This window comes from Euprymna scolopes, chromosome 18 (genome assembly GCF_053919585.1).
Source record: "Euprymna scolopes isolate OS-2025 chromosome 18, ASM5391958v1, whole genome shotgun sequence".
Lineage (NCBI taxonomy): Eukaryota > Metazoa > Mollusca > Cephalopoda > Sepiida > Sepiolidae > Euprymna > Euprymna scolopes.
In genome coordinates this window covers 127,476,476-127,488,654 of record NC_136499.1, presented here as the reverse complement: position 1 = coordinate 127,488,654, position 12,179 = coordinate 127,476,476, and the positions used below count along the sequence as shown (strand labels likewise).

General features: G+C 35.4%; 45 non-coding genes across 45 annotated transcripts; all 45 read right to left on the bottom strand.

Annotated features, from left to right (window-relative positions):
• Nucleotides 1-54: 54 nt before the first annotated feature.
• LOC145301677 (5S ribosomal RNA) lies at nucleotides 55-173 on the bottom strand. Its single transcript, XR_013873620.1, has one exon. It is a non-coding gene; the product is annotated as a 5S ribosomal RNA (ribosomal RNA).
• Nucleotides 174-324: 151 nt separating this feature from the next.
• LOC145301676 (5S ribosomal RNA) lies at nucleotides 325-443 on the bottom strand. The gene has a single exon (XR_013873619.1). It is a non-coding gene; the product is annotated as a 5S ribosomal RNA (ribosomal RNA).
• Nucleotides 444-594: 151 nt separating this feature from the next.
• Nucleotides 595-713, bottom strand: LOC145299876 (5S ribosomal RNA). The gene has a single exon (XR_013872118.1). It is a non-coding gene; the product is annotated as a 5S ribosomal RNA (ribosomal RNA).
• Nucleotides 714-864: 151 nt separating this feature from the next.
• On the bottom strand, nucleotides 865-983 carry LOC145301675 (5S ribosomal RNA). Its single transcript, XR_013873618.1, has one exon. It is a non-coding gene; the product is annotated as a 5S ribosomal RNA (ribosomal RNA).
• A 151-nt stretch (nucleotides 984-1,134) lies between these two features.
• On the bottom strand, nucleotides 1,135-1,253 carry LOC145299955 (5S ribosomal RNA). The gene has a single exon (XR_013872196.1). It is a non-coding gene; the product is annotated as a 5S ribosomal RNA (ribosomal RNA).
• Nucleotides 1,254-1,404: 151 nt separating this feature from the next.
• LOC145300141 (5S ribosomal RNA) lies at nucleotides 1,405-1,523 on the bottom strand. Its single transcript, XR_013872378.1, has one exon. It is a non-coding gene; the product is annotated as a 5S ribosomal RNA (ribosomal RNA).
• A 151-nt stretch (nucleotides 1,524-1,674) lies between these two features.
• On the bottom strand, nucleotides 1,675-1,793 carry LOC145301674 (5S ribosomal RNA). The gene has a single exon (XR_013873617.1). It is a non-coding gene; the product is annotated as a 5S ribosomal RNA (ribosomal RNA).
• Nucleotides 1,794-1,944: 151 nt separating this feature from the next.
• Nucleotides 1,945-2,063, bottom strand: LOC145301673 (5S ribosomal RNA). The gene has a single exon (XR_013873616.1). It is a non-coding gene; the product is annotated as a 5S ribosomal RNA (ribosomal RNA).
• A 151-nt stretch (nucleotides 2,064-2,214) lies between these two features.
• On the bottom strand, nucleotides 2,215-2,333 carry LOC145301672 (5S ribosomal RNA). The gene has a single exon (XR_013873615.1). It is a non-coding gene; the product is annotated as a 5S ribosomal RNA (ribosomal RNA).
• Nucleotides 2,334-2,484: 151 nt separating this feature from the next.
• On the bottom strand, nucleotides 2,485-2,603 carry LOC145299875 (5S ribosomal RNA). The gene has a single exon (XR_013872117.1). It is a non-coding gene; the product is annotated as a 5S ribosomal RNA (ribosomal RNA).
• A 151-nt stretch (nucleotides 2,604-2,754) lies between these two features.
• LOC145301671 (5S ribosomal RNA) lies at nucleotides 2,755-2,873 on the bottom strand. The gene has a single exon (XR_013873614.1). It is a non-coding gene; the product is annotated as a 5S ribosomal RNA (ribosomal RNA).
• Nucleotides 2,874-3,024: 151 nt separating this feature from the next.
• Nucleotides 3,025-3,143, bottom strand: LOC145299954 (5S ribosomal RNA). The gene has a single exon (XR_013872195.1). It is a non-coding gene; the product is annotated as a 5S ribosomal RNA (ribosomal RNA).
• A 151-nt stretch (nucleotides 3,144-3,294) lies between these two features.
• Nucleotides 3,295-3,413, bottom strand: LOC145300140 (5S ribosomal RNA). The gene has a single exon (XR_013872377.1). It is a non-coding gene; the product is annotated as a 5S ribosomal RNA (ribosomal RNA).
• Nucleotides 3,414-3,564: 151 nt separating this feature from the next.
• On the bottom strand, nucleotides 3,565-3,683 carry LOC145301669 (5S ribosomal RNA). Its single transcript, XR_013873612.1, has one exon. It is a non-coding gene; the product is annotated as a 5S ribosomal RNA (ribosomal RNA).
• A 151-nt stretch (nucleotides 3,684-3,834) lies between these two features.
• LOC145299644 (5S ribosomal RNA) lies at nucleotides 3,835-3,953 on the bottom strand. The gene has a single exon (XR_013871895.1). It is a non-coding gene; the product is annotated as a 5S ribosomal RNA (ribosomal RNA).
• A 151-nt stretch (nucleotides 3,954-4,104) lies between these two features.
• Nucleotides 4,105-4,223, bottom strand: LOC145301184 (5S ribosomal RNA). The gene has a single exon (XR_013873385.1). It is a non-coding gene; the product is annotated as a 5S ribosomal RNA (ribosomal RNA).
• Nucleotides 4,224-4,375: 152 nt separating this feature from the next.
• On the bottom strand, nucleotides 4,376-4,494 carry LOC145301667 (5S ribosomal RNA). Its single transcript, XR_013873611.1, has one exon. It is a non-coding gene; the product is annotated as a 5S ribosomal RNA (ribosomal RNA).
• Nucleotides 4,495-4,646: 152 nt separating this feature from the next.
• On the bottom strand, nucleotides 4,647-4,765 carry LOC145299630 (5S ribosomal RNA). The gene has a single exon (XR_013871881.1). It is a non-coding gene; the product is annotated as a 5S ribosomal RNA (ribosomal RNA).
• A 150-nt stretch (nucleotides 4,766-4,915) lies between these two features.
• LOC145301666 (5S ribosomal RNA) lies at nucleotides 4,916-5,034 on the bottom strand. Its single transcript, XR_013873610.1, has one exon. It is a non-coding gene; the product is annotated as a 5S ribosomal RNA (ribosomal RNA).
• A 149-nt stretch (nucleotides 5,035-5,183) lies between these two features.
• Nucleotides 5,184-5,302, bottom strand: LOC145301665 (5S ribosomal RNA). The gene has a single exon (XR_013873609.1). It is a non-coding gene; the product is annotated as a 5S ribosomal RNA (ribosomal RNA).
• Nucleotides 5,303-5,451: 149 nt separating this feature from the next.
• On the bottom strand, nucleotides 5,452-5,570 carry LOC145301664 (5S ribosomal RNA). The gene has a single exon (XR_013873608.1). It is a non-coding gene; the product is annotated as a 5S ribosomal RNA (ribosomal RNA).
• A 149-nt stretch (nucleotides 5,571-5,719) lies between these two features.
• LOC145301663 (5S ribosomal RNA) lies at nucleotides 5,720-5,838 on the bottom strand. The gene has a single exon (XR_013873607.1). It is a non-coding gene; the product is annotated as a 5S ribosomal RNA (ribosomal RNA).
• Nucleotides 5,839-5,990: 152 nt separating this feature from the next.
• LOC145301662 (5S ribosomal RNA) lies at nucleotides 5,991-6,109 on the bottom strand. The gene has a single exon (XR_013873606.1). It is a non-coding gene; the product is annotated as a 5S ribosomal RNA (ribosomal RNA).
• A 151-nt stretch (nucleotides 6,110-6,260) lies between these two features.
• Nucleotides 6,261-6,379, bottom strand: LOC145301661 (5S ribosomal RNA). The gene has a single exon (XR_013873604.1). It is a non-coding gene; the product is annotated as a 5S ribosomal RNA (ribosomal RNA).
• A 149-nt stretch (nucleotides 6,380-6,528) lies between these two features.
• On the bottom strand, nucleotides 6,529-6,647 carry LOC145301660 (5S ribosomal RNA). Its single transcript, XR_013873603.1, has one exon. It is a non-coding gene; the product is annotated as a 5S ribosomal RNA (ribosomal RNA).
• Nucleotides 6,648-6,796: 149 nt separating this feature from the next.
• Nucleotides 6,797-6,915, bottom strand: LOC145301659 (5S ribosomal RNA). The gene has a single exon (XR_013873602.1). It is a non-coding gene; the product is annotated as a 5S ribosomal RNA (ribosomal RNA).
• A 151-nt stretch (nucleotides 6,916-7,066) lies between these two features.
• On the bottom strand, nucleotides 7,067-7,185 carry LOC145300709 (5S ribosomal RNA). Its single transcript, XR_013872921.1, has one exon. It is a non-coding gene; the product is annotated as a 5S ribosomal RNA (ribosomal RNA).
• A 151-nt stretch (nucleotides 7,186-7,336) lies between these two features.
• LOC145301657 (5S ribosomal RNA) lies at nucleotides 7,337-7,455 on the bottom strand. Its single transcript, XR_013873600.1, has one exon. It is a non-coding gene; the product is annotated as a 5S ribosomal RNA (ribosomal RNA).
• A 151-nt stretch (nucleotides 7,456-7,606) lies between these two features.
• LOC145300295 (5S ribosomal RNA) lies at nucleotides 7,607-7,725 on the bottom strand. Its single transcript, XR_013872525.1, has one exon. It is a non-coding gene; the product is annotated as a 5S ribosomal RNA (ribosomal RNA).
• A 151-nt stretch (nucleotides 7,726-7,876) lies between these two features.
• Nucleotides 7,877-7,995, bottom strand: LOC145300294 (5S ribosomal RNA). Its single transcript, XR_013872524.1, has one exon. It is a non-coding gene; the product is annotated as a 5S ribosomal RNA (ribosomal RNA).
• Nucleotides 7,996-8,146: 151 nt separating this feature from the next.
• On the bottom strand, nucleotides 8,147-8,265 carry LOC145301656 (5S ribosomal RNA). The gene has a single exon (XR_013873599.1). It is a non-coding gene; the product is annotated as a 5S ribosomal RNA (ribosomal RNA).
• A 149-nt stretch (nucleotides 8,266-8,414) lies between these two features.
• Nucleotides 8,415-8,533, bottom strand: LOC145299953 (5S ribosomal RNA). Its single transcript, XR_013872194.1, has one exon. It is a non-coding gene; the product is annotated as a 5S ribosomal RNA (ribosomal RNA).
• A 151-nt stretch (nucleotides 8,534-8,684) lies between these two features.
• On the bottom strand, nucleotides 8,685-8,803 carry LOC145300139 (5S ribosomal RNA). Its single transcript, XR_013872376.1, has one exon. It is a non-coding gene; the product is annotated as a 5S ribosomal RNA (ribosomal RNA).
• A 151-nt stretch (nucleotides 8,804-8,954) lies between these two features.
• On the bottom strand, nucleotides 8,955-9,073 carry LOC145301655 (5S ribosomal RNA). The gene has a single exon (XR_013873598.1). It is a non-coding gene; the product is annotated as a 5S ribosomal RNA (ribosomal RNA).
• A 151-nt stretch (nucleotides 9,074-9,224) lies between these two features.
• On the bottom strand, nucleotides 9,225-9,343 carry LOC145301654 (5S ribosomal RNA). The gene has a single exon (XR_013873597.1). It is a non-coding gene; the product is annotated as a 5S ribosomal RNA (ribosomal RNA).
• Nucleotides 9,344-9,494: 151 nt separating this feature from the next.
• On the bottom strand, nucleotides 9,495-9,613 carry LOC145301096 (5S ribosomal RNA). The gene has a single exon (XR_013873297.1). It is a non-coding gene; the product is annotated as a 5S ribosomal RNA (ribosomal RNA).
• Nucleotides 9,614-9,765: 152 nt separating this feature from the next.
• LOC145301653 (5S ribosomal RNA) lies at nucleotides 9,766-9,884 on the bottom strand. Its single transcript, XR_013873596.1, has one exon. It is a non-coding gene; the product is annotated as a 5S ribosomal RNA (ribosomal RNA).
• A 152-nt stretch (nucleotides 9,885-10,036) lies between these two features.
• On the bottom strand, nucleotides 10,037-10,155 carry LOC145299629 (5S ribosomal RNA). The gene has a single exon (XR_013871880.1). It is a non-coding gene; the product is annotated as a 5S ribosomal RNA (ribosomal RNA).
• Nucleotides 10,156-10,305: 150 nt separating this feature from the next.
• Nucleotides 10,306-10,424, bottom strand: LOC145301652 (5S ribosomal RNA). Its single transcript, XR_013873595.1, has one exon. It is a non-coding gene; the product is annotated as a 5S ribosomal RNA (ribosomal RNA).
• A 149-nt stretch (nucleotides 10,425-10,573) lies between these two features.
• LOC145301651 (5S ribosomal RNA) lies at nucleotides 10,574-10,692 on the bottom strand. The gene has a single exon (XR_013873594.1). It is a non-coding gene; the product is annotated as a 5S ribosomal RNA (ribosomal RNA).
• Nucleotides 10,693-10,841: 149 nt separating this feature from the next.
• On the bottom strand, nucleotides 10,842-10,960 carry LOC145301650 (5S ribosomal RNA). The gene has a single exon (XR_013873593.1). It is a non-coding gene; the product is annotated as a 5S ribosomal RNA (ribosomal RNA).
• Nucleotides 10,961-11,109: 149 nt separating this feature from the next.
• On the bottom strand, nucleotides 11,110-11,228 carry LOC145301649 (5S ribosomal RNA). The gene has a single exon (XR_013873592.1). It is a non-coding gene; the product is annotated as a 5S ribosomal RNA (ribosomal RNA).
• A 152-nt stretch (nucleotides 11,229-11,380) lies between these two features.
• LOC145301648 (5S ribosomal RNA) lies at nucleotides 11,381-11,499 on the bottom strand. The gene has a single exon (XR_013873591.1). It is a non-coding gene; the product is annotated as a 5S ribosomal RNA (ribosomal RNA).
• Nucleotides 11,500-11,648: 149 nt separating this feature from the next.
• Nucleotides 11,649-11,767, bottom strand: LOC145301645 (5S ribosomal RNA). The gene has a single exon (XR_013873589.1). It is a non-coding gene; the product is annotated as a 5S ribosomal RNA (ribosomal RNA).
• A 149-nt stretch (nucleotides 11,768-11,916) lies between these two features.
• On the bottom strand, nucleotides 11,917-12,035 carry LOC145301644 (5S ribosomal RNA). Its single transcript, XR_013873588.1, has one exon. It is a non-coding gene; the product is annotated as a 5S ribosomal RNA (ribosomal RNA).
• Between the last annotated feature and the right edge of the window lie 144 nt (nucleotides 12,036-12,179).

The following is a 12,179-nucleotide window of genomic DNA, read 5'->3' as shown; positions in this document are numbered from 1 at the left end:
TTTACATTAAAATCGAACGCATTTTTATGAGTTTTTCCAAAAATTCAGGGGAAATGCTTACAGCACCTGGTATTCCCAAGCGGTCACCCATCTAAGTACTGACCAGGCTCTACGTTGCTTAACTTCGGGGATCGGACGAGAACCGGTGTTTTCAACGTGATATGGCCGTAAGCGAAGACGTGCCATAATTTTAACTATTACAATTTCAATATTTATTTACCAAATCTGATAATGTAATGATATTTTGTTTTTTGTTTTTTTATCTAATATTTTACATTAAAATCGAACGCATTTTTATGAGTTTTTCCAAAACTTCAGGGGAAATGCTTACAGCACCTGGTATTCCCAAGCGGTCACCCATCTAAGTACTGACCAGGCTCTACGTTGCTTAACTTCGGGGATCGGACGAGAACCGGTGTTTTCAACGTGATATGGCCGTAAGCGAAGACGTTCCATAATTTTAACTATTACAATTTCAATATTTTTTTATCAAATCTGATAATGTAATGATATTTTGTTTTTTGTTTTTTTATCTAATATTTTACATTAAAATCGAACGCATTTTTATGAGTTTTTCCAAAAATTAAGGGGAAATGCTTACAGCACCTAGTATTCCCAAGCGGTCACCCATCTAAGTACTGACCAGGCTCTACGTTGCTTAACTTCGGGGATCGGACGAGAACCGGTGTTTTCAACGTGATATGGCCGTAAGCGAAGACGTGCCATAATTTTAACTATTACAATTTCAATATTTATTTACCAAATCTGATAATGTAATGATATTTTGTTTTTTGTTTTTTTATCTAATATTTTACATTAAAATCGAACGCATTTTTATGAGTTTTTCCAAAACTTCAGGGGAAATGCTTACAGCACCTGGTATTCCCAAGCGGTCACCCATCTAAGTACTGACCAGGCTCTACGTTGCTTAACTTCGGGGATCGGACGAGAACCGGTGTTTTCAACGTGATATGGCCGTAAGCGAAGACGTGCCATAATTTTAACTATTACAATTTTAATATTTATTTACCAAATCTGATAATGTAATGATATTTTGTTTTTTGTTTTTTTATCTAATATTTTACATTAAAATCGAACGCATTTTTATGAGTTTTTCCAAAAATTCAGGGGAAATGCTTACAGCACCTGGTATTCCCAAGCAGTCACCCATCTAAGTACTGACCAGGTTCTACGTTGCTTAACTTCGGCGATCGGACGAGAACCGGTGTTTTCAACGTGATATGGCCGTAAGCGAAGACGTGCCATAATTTTAACTATTACAATTTCAATATTTATTTACCAAATCTGATAATGTAATGATATTTTGTTTTTTGTTTTTTTATCTAATATTTTACATTAAAATCGAACGCATTTTTATGAGTTCTTCCAAAAATTCAGGGGAAATGCTTACAGCACCTGGTATTCCCAAGCGGTCACCCATCTAAGTACTGACCAGGCTCTACGTTGCTTAACTTCGGGGATCGGACGAGGACCGGTGTTTTCAACGTGATATGGCCGTAAGCGAAGACGTGCCATAATTTTAACTATTACAATTTCAATATTTATTTACCAAATCTGATAATGTAATGATATTTTGTTTTTTGTTTTTTTATCTAATATTTTACATTAAAATCGAACGCATTTTTATGAGTTTTTCCAAAACTTCAGGGGAAATGCTTACAGCACCTGGTATTCCCAAGCGGTCACCCATCTAAGTACTGACCAGGCTCTACGTTGCTTAACTTCGGGGATCGGACGAGAACCGGTGTTTTCAACGTGATATGGCCGTAAGCGAAGACGTGCCATAATTTTAACTATTACAATTTCAATATTTATTTAGCAAATCTGATAATGTAATGATATTTTGTTTTTTGTTTTTTTATCTAATATTTTACATTAAAATCGAACGCATTTTTATGAGTTTTTCCAAAAATTCAGGGGAAATGCTTACAGCACCTGGTATTCCCAAGCGGTCACCCATCTAAGTACTGACCAGGCTCTACGTTGCTTAACTTCGGGGATCGGACGAGAACCGGTGTTTTCAACGTGATATGGCCGTAAGCGAAGACGTGCCATAATTTTAACTATTACAATTTCAATATTTATTTACCAAATCTGATAATGTAATGATATTTTGTTTTTTGTTTTTTTATCTAATATTTTACATTAAAATCGAACGCATTTTTATGAGTTTTTCCAAAACTTCAGGGGAAATGCTTACAGCACCTGGTATTCCCAAGCGGTCACCCATCTAAGTACTGACCAGGCTCTACGTTGCTTAACTTCGGGGATCGGACGAGAACCGGTGTTTTCAACGTGATATGGCCGTAAGCGAAGACGTTCCATAATTTTAACTATTACAATTTCAATATTTTTTTATCAAATCTGATAATGTAATGATATTTTGTTTTTTGTTTTTTTATCTAATATTTTACATTAAAATCGAACGCATTTTTATGAGTTTTTCCAAAAATTAAGGGGAAATGCTTACAGCACCTAGTATTCCCAAGCGGTCACCCATCTAAGTACTGACCAGGCTCTACGTTGCTTAACTTCGGGGATCGGACGAGAACCGGTGTTTTCAACGTGATATGGCCGTAAGCGAAGACGTGCCATAATTTTAACTATTACAATTTCAATATTTATTTACCAAATCTGATAATGTAATGATATTTTGTTTTTTGTTTTTTTATCTAATATTTTACATTAAAATCGAACGCATTTTTATGAGTTTTTCCAAAACTTCAGGGGAAATGCTTACAGCACCTGGTATTCCCAAGCGGTCACCCATCTAAGTACTGACCAGGCTCTACGTTGCTTAACTTCGGGGATCGGACGAGAACCGGTGTTTTCAACGTGATATGGCCGTAAGCGAAGACGTGCCATAATTTTAACTATTACAATTTTAATATTTATTTACCAAATCTGATAATGTAATGATATTTTGTTTTTTGTTTTTTTATCTAATATTTTACATTAAAATCGAACGCATTTTTATGAGTTTTTCCAAAAATTCAGGGGAAATGCTTACAGCACCTGGTATTCCCAAGCAGTCACCCATCTAAGTACTGACCAGGTTCTACGTTGCTTAACTTCGGCGATCGGACGAGAACCGGTGTTTTCAACGTGATATGGCCGTAAGCGAAGACGTGCCATAATTTTAACTATTACAATTTCAATATTTATTTACCAAATCTGATAATGTAATGATATTTTGTTTTTTGTTTTTTTATCTAATATTTTACATTAAAATCGAACGCATTTTTATGAGTTCTTCCAAAAATTCAGGGGAAATGCTTACAGCACCTGGTATTCCCAAGCGGTCACCCATCTAAGTACTGACCAGGCTCTACGTTGCTTAACTTCGGGGATCGGACGAGGACCGGTGTTTTCAACGTGATATGGCCGTAAGCGAAGACGTGCCATAATTTTAACTATTACAATTTCAATATTTATTTACCAAATCTGATAATGTAATGATATTTTGTTTTTTGTTTTTTTATCTAATATTTTACATTAAAATCGAACGCATTTTTATGAGTTTTTCCAAAACTTCAGGGGAAATGCTTACAGCACCTGGTATTCCCAAGCGGTCACCCATCTAAGTACTGACCAGGCTCTACGTTGCTTAACTTCGGGGATCGGACGAGAACCGGTGTTTTCAACGTGATATGGCCGTAAGCGAAGACGTGCCATAATTTCAACTATTACAATTTTAATATTTATTTACCAAATCTGATAATGTAATGATATTTTGTTTTTTGTTTTTTTATCTAATATTTTACATTAAAATCGAACGCATTTTTATGAGTTTTTCCAAAAATTCAGGGGAAATGCTTACAGCACCTGGTATTCCCAAGCGGTCACCCATCTAAGTACTGACCAGGTTCTACGTTGCTTAACTTCGGGGATCGGACGAGAACCGGTGTTTTCAACGTGATATGGCCGTAAGCGAAGACGTGCAATAATTTTAACTATTACAATTTCAATATTTATTTACCAAATCTGATAATGTAATGATATTTTGTTTTTTGTTTTTTTATCTAATATTTTACATTAAAATCGAACGCATTTTTATGAGTTCTTCCAAAAATTCAGGGGAAATGCTTACAGCACCTGGTATTCCCAAGCGGTCACCCATCTAAGTACTGACCAGGCTCTACGTTGCTTAACTTCGGGGATCGGACGAGGACAAGTGTTTTCAACGTGATATGGCCGTAAGCGAAGACGTGCCATAATTTTAACTATTACAATTTTAATATTTATTTACCAAATCTGATAATGTAATGATATTTTGTTTTTTGTTTTTTTTATCTAATATTTTACATTAAAATCGAACGCATTTTTATGAGTTTTTCCAAAAATTCAGGGGAAATGCTTACAGCACCTGGTATTCCCAAGCGGTCACCCATCTAAGTACTGACCAGGCTCTACGTTGCTTAACTTCGGGGATCGGACGAGAACCGGTGTTTTCAACGTGATATGGCCGTAAGCGAAGACGTGCCATAATTTTAACTATTACAATTTTAATATTTATTTACCAAATCTGATAATGTAATGATATTTTGTTTTTTGTTTTTTTTATCTAATATTTTACATTAAAATCGAACGCATTTTTATGAGTTTTTCCAAAAATTCAGGGGAAATGCTTACAGCACCTGGTATTCCCAAGCGGTCACCCATCTAAGTACTGACCAGGCTCTACGTTGCTTAACTTCGGGGATCGGAGGAGAACCGGTGTTTTCAACGTGATATGGCCGTAAGCGAAGAAGTGCCATAATTTTAACTATTACAATTTCAATATTTGTTTACCAAATCTGATAATTTAATGATACTTTATTTGTTTTTTTTTATCTAATATTTTACATTAAAATCGAACGCATTTTTATGAGTTTTTCCAAAAATTCAGGGGAAATGCTTACAGCACCTGGTATTCCCAAGCGGTCACCCATCTAAGTACTGACCAGGCTCTACGTTGCTTAACTTCGGGGATCGGACGAGAACCGGTGTTTTCAACGTGATATGGCCGTAAGCGAAGACGTGCCATAATTTTAACTATTACAATTTCAATATTTATTTACCAAATCTGATAATTTAATGATACTTTAATTGTGTTTTTTACCTAATATTTTACATTAAAATCGAACGCATTTTTATGAGTTTTTCCAAAAATTCAGGGGAAATGCTTACAGCACCTGGTATTCCCAAGCGGTCACCCATCTAAGTACTGACCAGGCTCTACGTTGCTTAACTTCGGGGATCGGACGAGAACCGGTGTTTTCAACGTGATATGGCCGTAAGCGAAGACGTGCCATAATTTTAACTATTACAATTTTAATATTTATTTACCAAATCTGATAATTTAATGATATTTTAATTGTTTTTGTTACCTAATATTTTACATTAAAATCGAACGCATTTTTATGAGTTTTTCCAAAAATTCAGGGGAAATGCTTACAGCACCTGGTATTCCCAAGCGGTCACCCATCTAAGTACTGACCAGGCTCTACGTTGCTTAACTTCGGGGATCGGACGAGAACCGGTGTTTTCAACGTGATATGGCCGTAAGCTAAGACGTGCCATAATTTTAACTATTACAATTTCAATATTTATTTACCAAATCTGATAATTTAATGATACTTTTATTGTTTTTTTTACCTAATATTTTACATTAAAATCGAACGCATTTTTATGAGTTTTTCCAAAAATTCAGGGGAAATGCTTACAGCACCTGGTATTCCCAAGCGGTCACCCATCTAAGTACTGACCAGGCTCTACGTTGCTTAACTTCGGGGATCGGACGAGAACCGGTGTTTTCAACGTGATATGGCCGTAAGCGAAGACGTGCTATAATTTTAACTATTACAATTTTAATATTTATTTACCAAATCTGATAATGTAATGATATTTTGTTTTTTGTTTTTTTTATCTAATATTTTACATTAAAATCGAACGCATTTTTATGAGTTTTTCCAAAAATTCAGGGGAAATGCTTACAGCACCTGGTATTCCCAAGCGGTCACCCATCTAAGTACTGACCAGGCTCTACGTTGCTTAACTTCGGGGATCGGACGAGAACCGGTGTTTTCAACGTGATATGGCCGTAAGCGAAGACGTGCCATAATTTTAACTATTACAATTTCAATATTTATTTACCAAATCTGATAATGTAATGATATTTTGTTTTTTGTTTTTTTATCTAATATTTTACATTAAAATCGAACGCATTTTTATGAGTTTTTCCAAAAATTCAGGGGAAATGCTTACAGCACCTGGTATTCCCAAGCGGTCACCCATCTAAGTACTGACCAGGCTCTACGTTGCTTAACTTCGGGGATCGGACGAGAACCGGTGTTTTCAACGTGATATGGCCGTAAGCGAAGACGTGCCATAATTTTAACTATTACAATTTTAATATTTATTTACCAAATCTGATAATTTAATGATACTTTAATTGTTTTTGTTACCTAATATTTTACATTAAAATCGAACGCATTTTTATGAGTTTTTCCAAAAATTCAGGGGAAATGCTTACAGCACCTGGTATTCCCAAGCGGTCACCCATCTAAGTACTGACCAGGCTCTACGTTGCTTAACTTCGGGGATCGGACGAGAACCGGTGTTTTCAACGTGATATGGCCGTAAGCGAAGAAGTGCCATAATTTTAACTATTACAATTTCAATATTTATTTACCAAATCTGATAATTTAATGATACTTTATTTGTTTTTTTTACCTAATATTTTACATTAAAATCGAACGCATTTTTATGAGTTTTTCCAAAAATTCAGGGGAAATGCTTACAGCACCTGGTATTCCCAAGCGGTCACCCATCTAAGTACTGACCAGGCTCTACGTTGCTTAACTTCGGGGATCGGACGAGAACCGGTGTTTTCAACGTGATATGGCCGTAAGCGAAGACGTGCCATAATTTTAACTATTACAATTTCAATATTTATTTAGCAAATCTGATAATGTAATGATATTTTGTTTTTTGTTTTTTTATCTAATATTTTACATTAAAATCGAACGCATTTTTATGAGTTTTTCCAAAAATTCAGGGGAAATGCTTACAGCACCTGGTATTCCCAAGCGGTCACGCATCTAAGTACTGACCAGGCTCTACGTTGCTTAACTTCGGGGATCGGACGAGAACCGGTGTTTTCAACGTGATATGGCCGTAAGCGAAGACGTGCCATAATTTTAACTATTACAATTTCAATATTTATTTACCAAATCTGATAATGTAATGATATTTTGTTTTTTGTTTTTTTATCTAATATTTTACATTAAAATCGAACGCATTTTTATGAGTTTTTCCAAAACTTCAGGGGAAATGCTTACAGCACCTGGTATTCCCAAGCGGTCACCCATCTAAGTACTGACCAGGCTCTACGTTGCTTAACTTCGGGGATCGGACGAGAACCGGTGTTTTCAACGTGATATGGCCGTAAGCGAAGACGTTCCATAATTTTAACTATTACAATTTCAATATTTTTTTATCAAATCTGATAATGTAATGATATTTTGTTTTTTGTTTTTTTATCTAATATTTTACATTAAAATCGAACGCATTTTTATGAGTTTTTCCAAAAATTAAGGGGAAATGCTTACAGCACTTGGTATTCCCAAGCGGTCACCCATCTAAGTACTGACCAGGCTCTACGTTGCTTAACTTCGGGGATCGGACGAGAACCGGTGTTTTCAACGTGATATGGCCGTAAGCGAAGACGTGCCATAATTTTAACTATTACAATTTCAATATTTATTTACCAAATCTGATAATGTAATGATATTTTGTTTTTTGTTTTTTTATCTAATATTTTACATTAAAATCGAACGCATTTTTATGAGTTTTTCCAAAAATTCAGGGGAAATGCTTACAGCACTTGGTATTCCCAAGCGGTCACCCATCTAAGTACTGACCAGGCTCTACGTTGCTTAACTTCGGGGATCGGACGAGAACCGGTGTTTTCAACGTGATATGGCCGTAAGCGAAGACGTGCCATAATTTTAACTATTACAATTTCAATATTTATTTACCAAATCTGATAATGTAATGATATTTTGTTTTTTGTTTTTTTATCTAATATTTTACATTAAAATCGAACGCATTTTTATGAGTTTTTCCAAAAATTCAGGGGAAATGCTTACAGCACCTGGTATTCCCAAGCGGTCACCCATCTAAGTACTGACCAGGCTCTACGTTGCTTAACTTCGGGGATCGGACGAGAACCGGTGTTTTCAACGTGATATGGCCGTAAGCGAAGACGTGCCATAATTTTAACTATTACAATTTTAATATTTATTTACCAAATCTGATAATGTAATGATATTTTGTTTTTTGTTTTTGTATCTAATATTTTACATAAATCGAACGCATTTTTATGAGTTTTTCCAAAAATTCAGGGGAACTGCTTACAGCACCTGGTATTCCCAAGCAGTCACCCATCTAAGTACTGACCAGGTTCTACGTTGCTTAACTTCGGCGATCGGACGAGAACCGGTGTTTTCAACGTGATATGGCCGTAAGCGAAGACGTGCCATAATTTTAACTATTACAATTTCAATATTTATTTACCAAATCTGATAATGTAATGATATTTTGTTTTTTGTTTTTTTATCTAATATTTTACATTAAAATCGAACGCATTTTTATGAGTTCTTCCAAAAATTCAGGGGAAATGCTTACAGCACCTGGTATTCCCAAGCGGTCACCCATCTAAGTACTGACCAGGCTCTACGTTGCTTAACTTCGGGGATCGGACGAGGACCGGTGTTTTCAACGTGATATGGCCGTAAGCGAAGACGTGCCATAATTTTAACTATTACAATTTCAATATTTATTTACCAAATCTGATAATGTAATGATATTTTGTTTTTTGTTTTTTTATCTAATATTTTACATTAAAATCGAACGCATTTTTATGAGTTTTTTTAAAACTTCAGGGGAAATGCTTACAGCACCTGGTATTCCCAAGCGGTCACCCATCTAAGTACTGACCAGGCTCTACGTTGCTTAACTTCGGGGATCGGACGAGAACCGGTGTTTTCAACGTGATATGGCCGTAAGCGAAGACGTGCCATAATTTCAACTATTACAATTTTAATATTTATTTACCAAATCTGATAATGTAATGATATTTTGTTTTTTGTTTTTTTATCTAATATATTACATTAAAATCGAACGCATTTTTATGAGTTTTTCCAAAAATTCAGGGGAAATGCTTACAGCACCTGGTATTCCCAAGCGGTCACCCATCTAAGTACTGACCAGGCTCTACGTTGCTTAACTTCGGGGATCGGACGAGAACCGGTGTTTTCAACGTGATATGGCCGTAAGCGAAGACGTGCCATAATTTTAACTATTACAATTTCAATATTTATTTACCAAATCTGATAATGTAATGATATTTTGTTTTTTGTTTTTTTATCTAATATTTTACATTAAAATCGAACGCATTTTTATGAGTTCTTCCAAAAATTCAGGGGAAATGCTTACAGCACCTGGTATTCCCAAGCGTTCACCCATCTAAGTACTGACCAGGCTCTACGTTGCTTAACTTCGGGGATCGGACGAGGACCGGTGTTTTCAACGTGATATGGCCGTAAGCGAAGACGTGCCATAATTTTAACTATTACAATTTTAATATTTATTTACCAAATCTGATAATGTAATGATATTTTGTTTTTTGTTTTTTTTATCTAATATTTTACATTAAAATCGAACGCATTTTTATGAGTTTTTCCAAAAATTCAGGGGAAATGCTTACAGCACCTGGTATTCCCAAGCGGTCACCCATCTAAGTACTGACCAGGCTCTACGTTGCTTAACTTCGGGGATCGGACGAGAACCGGTGTTTTCAACGTGATATGGCCGTAAGCGAAGACGTGCCATAATTTTAACTATTACAATTTTAATATTTATTTACCAAATCTGATAATGTAATGATATTTTGTTTTTTGTTTTTTTTATCTAATATTTTACATTAAAATCGAACGCATTTTTATGAGTTTTTCCAAAAATTCAGGGGAAATGCTTACAGCACCTGGTATTCCCAAGCGGTCACCCATCTAAGTACTGACCAGGCTCTACGTTGCTTAACTTCGGGGATCGGAGGAGAACCGGTGTTTTCAACGTGATATGGCCGTAAGCGAAGAAGTGCCATAATTTTAACTATTACAATTTCAATATTTGTTTACCAAATCTGATAATTTAATGATACTTTATTTGTTTTTTTTTATCTAATATTTTACATTAAAATCGAACGCATTTTTATGAGTTTTTCCAAAAATTCAGGGGAAATGCTTACAGCACCTGGTATTCCCAAGCGGTCACCCATCTAAGTACTGACCAGGCTCTACGTTGCTTAACTTCGGGGATCGGACGAGAACCGGTGTTTTCAACGTGATATGGCCGTAAGCGAAGACGTGCCATAATTTTAACTATTACAATTTCAATATTTATTTACCAAATCTGATAATTTAATGATACTTTAATTGTGTTTTTTACCTAATATTTTACATTAAAATCGAACGCATTTTTATGAGTTTTTCCAAAAATTCAGGGGAAATGCTTACAGCACCTGGTATTCCCAAGCGGTCACCCATCTAAGTACTGACCAGGCTCTACGTTGCTTAACTTCGGGGATCGGACGAGAACCGGTGTTTTCAACGTGATATGGCCGTAAGCGAAGACGTGCCATAATTTTAACTATTACAATTTTAATATTTATTTACCAAATCTGATAATTTAATGATACTTTAATTTTTTTTGTTACCTAATATTTTACATTAAAATCGAACGCATTTTTATGAGTTTTTCCAAAAATTCAGGGGAAATGCTTACAGCACCTGGTATTCCCAAGCGGTCACCCATCTAAGTACTGACCAGGCTCTACGTTGCTTAACTTCGGGGATCGGACGAGAACCGGTGTTTTCAACGTGATATGGCCGTAAGCTAAGACGTGCCATAATTTTAACTATTACAATTTCAATATTTATTTACCAAATCTGATAATTTAATGATACTTTAATTGTTTTTTTTACCTAATATTTTACATTAAAATCGAACGCATTTTTATGAGTTTTTCCAAAAATTCAGGGGAAATGCTTACAGCACCTGGTATTCCCAAGCGGTCACCCATCTAAGTACTGACCAGGCTCTACGTTGCTTAACTTCGGGGATCGGACGAGAACCGGTGTTTTCAACGTGATATGGCCGTAAGCGAAGACGTGCCATAATTTTAACTATTACAATTTTAATATTTATTTACCAAATCTGATAATGTAATGATATTTTGTTTTTTGTTTTTTTTATCTAATATTTTACATTAAAATCGAACGCATTTTTATGAGTTTTTCCAAAAATTCAGGGGAAATGCTTACAGCACCTGGTATTCCCAAGCGGTCACCCATCTAAGTACTGACCAGGCTCTACGTTGCTTAACTTCGGGGATCGGACGAGAACCGGTGTTTTCAACGTGATATGGCCGTAAGCGAAGACGTGCCATAATTTTAACTATTACAATTTTAATATTTATTTACCAAATCTGATAATTTAATGCAACTTTAATTTTTTTTGTTACCTAATATTTTACATTAAAATCGAACGCATTTTTATGAGTTTTTCCAAAAATTCAGGGGAAATGCTTACAGCACCTGGTATTCCCAAGCGGTCACCCATCTAAGTACTGACCAGGCTCTACGTTGCTTAACTTCGGGGATCGGACGAGAACCGGTGTTTTCAACGTGATATGGCCGTAAGCTAAGACGTGCCATAATTTTAACTATTACAATTTCAATATTTATTTACCAAATCTGATAATTTAATGATACTTTAATTGTTTTTTTTACCTAATATTTTACATTAAAATCGAACGCATTTTTATGAGTTTTTCCAAAAATTCAGGGGAAATGCTTACAGCACCTGGTATTCCCAAGCGGTCACCCATCTAAGTACTGACCAGGCTCTACGTTGCTTAACTTCGGGGATCGGACGAGAACCGGTGTTTTCAACGTGATATGGCCGTAAGCGAAGACGTGCCATAATTTTAACTATTACAATTTTAATATTTATTTACCAAATCTGATAATGTAATGATATTTTGTTTTTTGTTTTTTTTATCTAATATTTTACATTAAAATCGAACGCATTTTTATGAGTTTTTCCAAAAATTC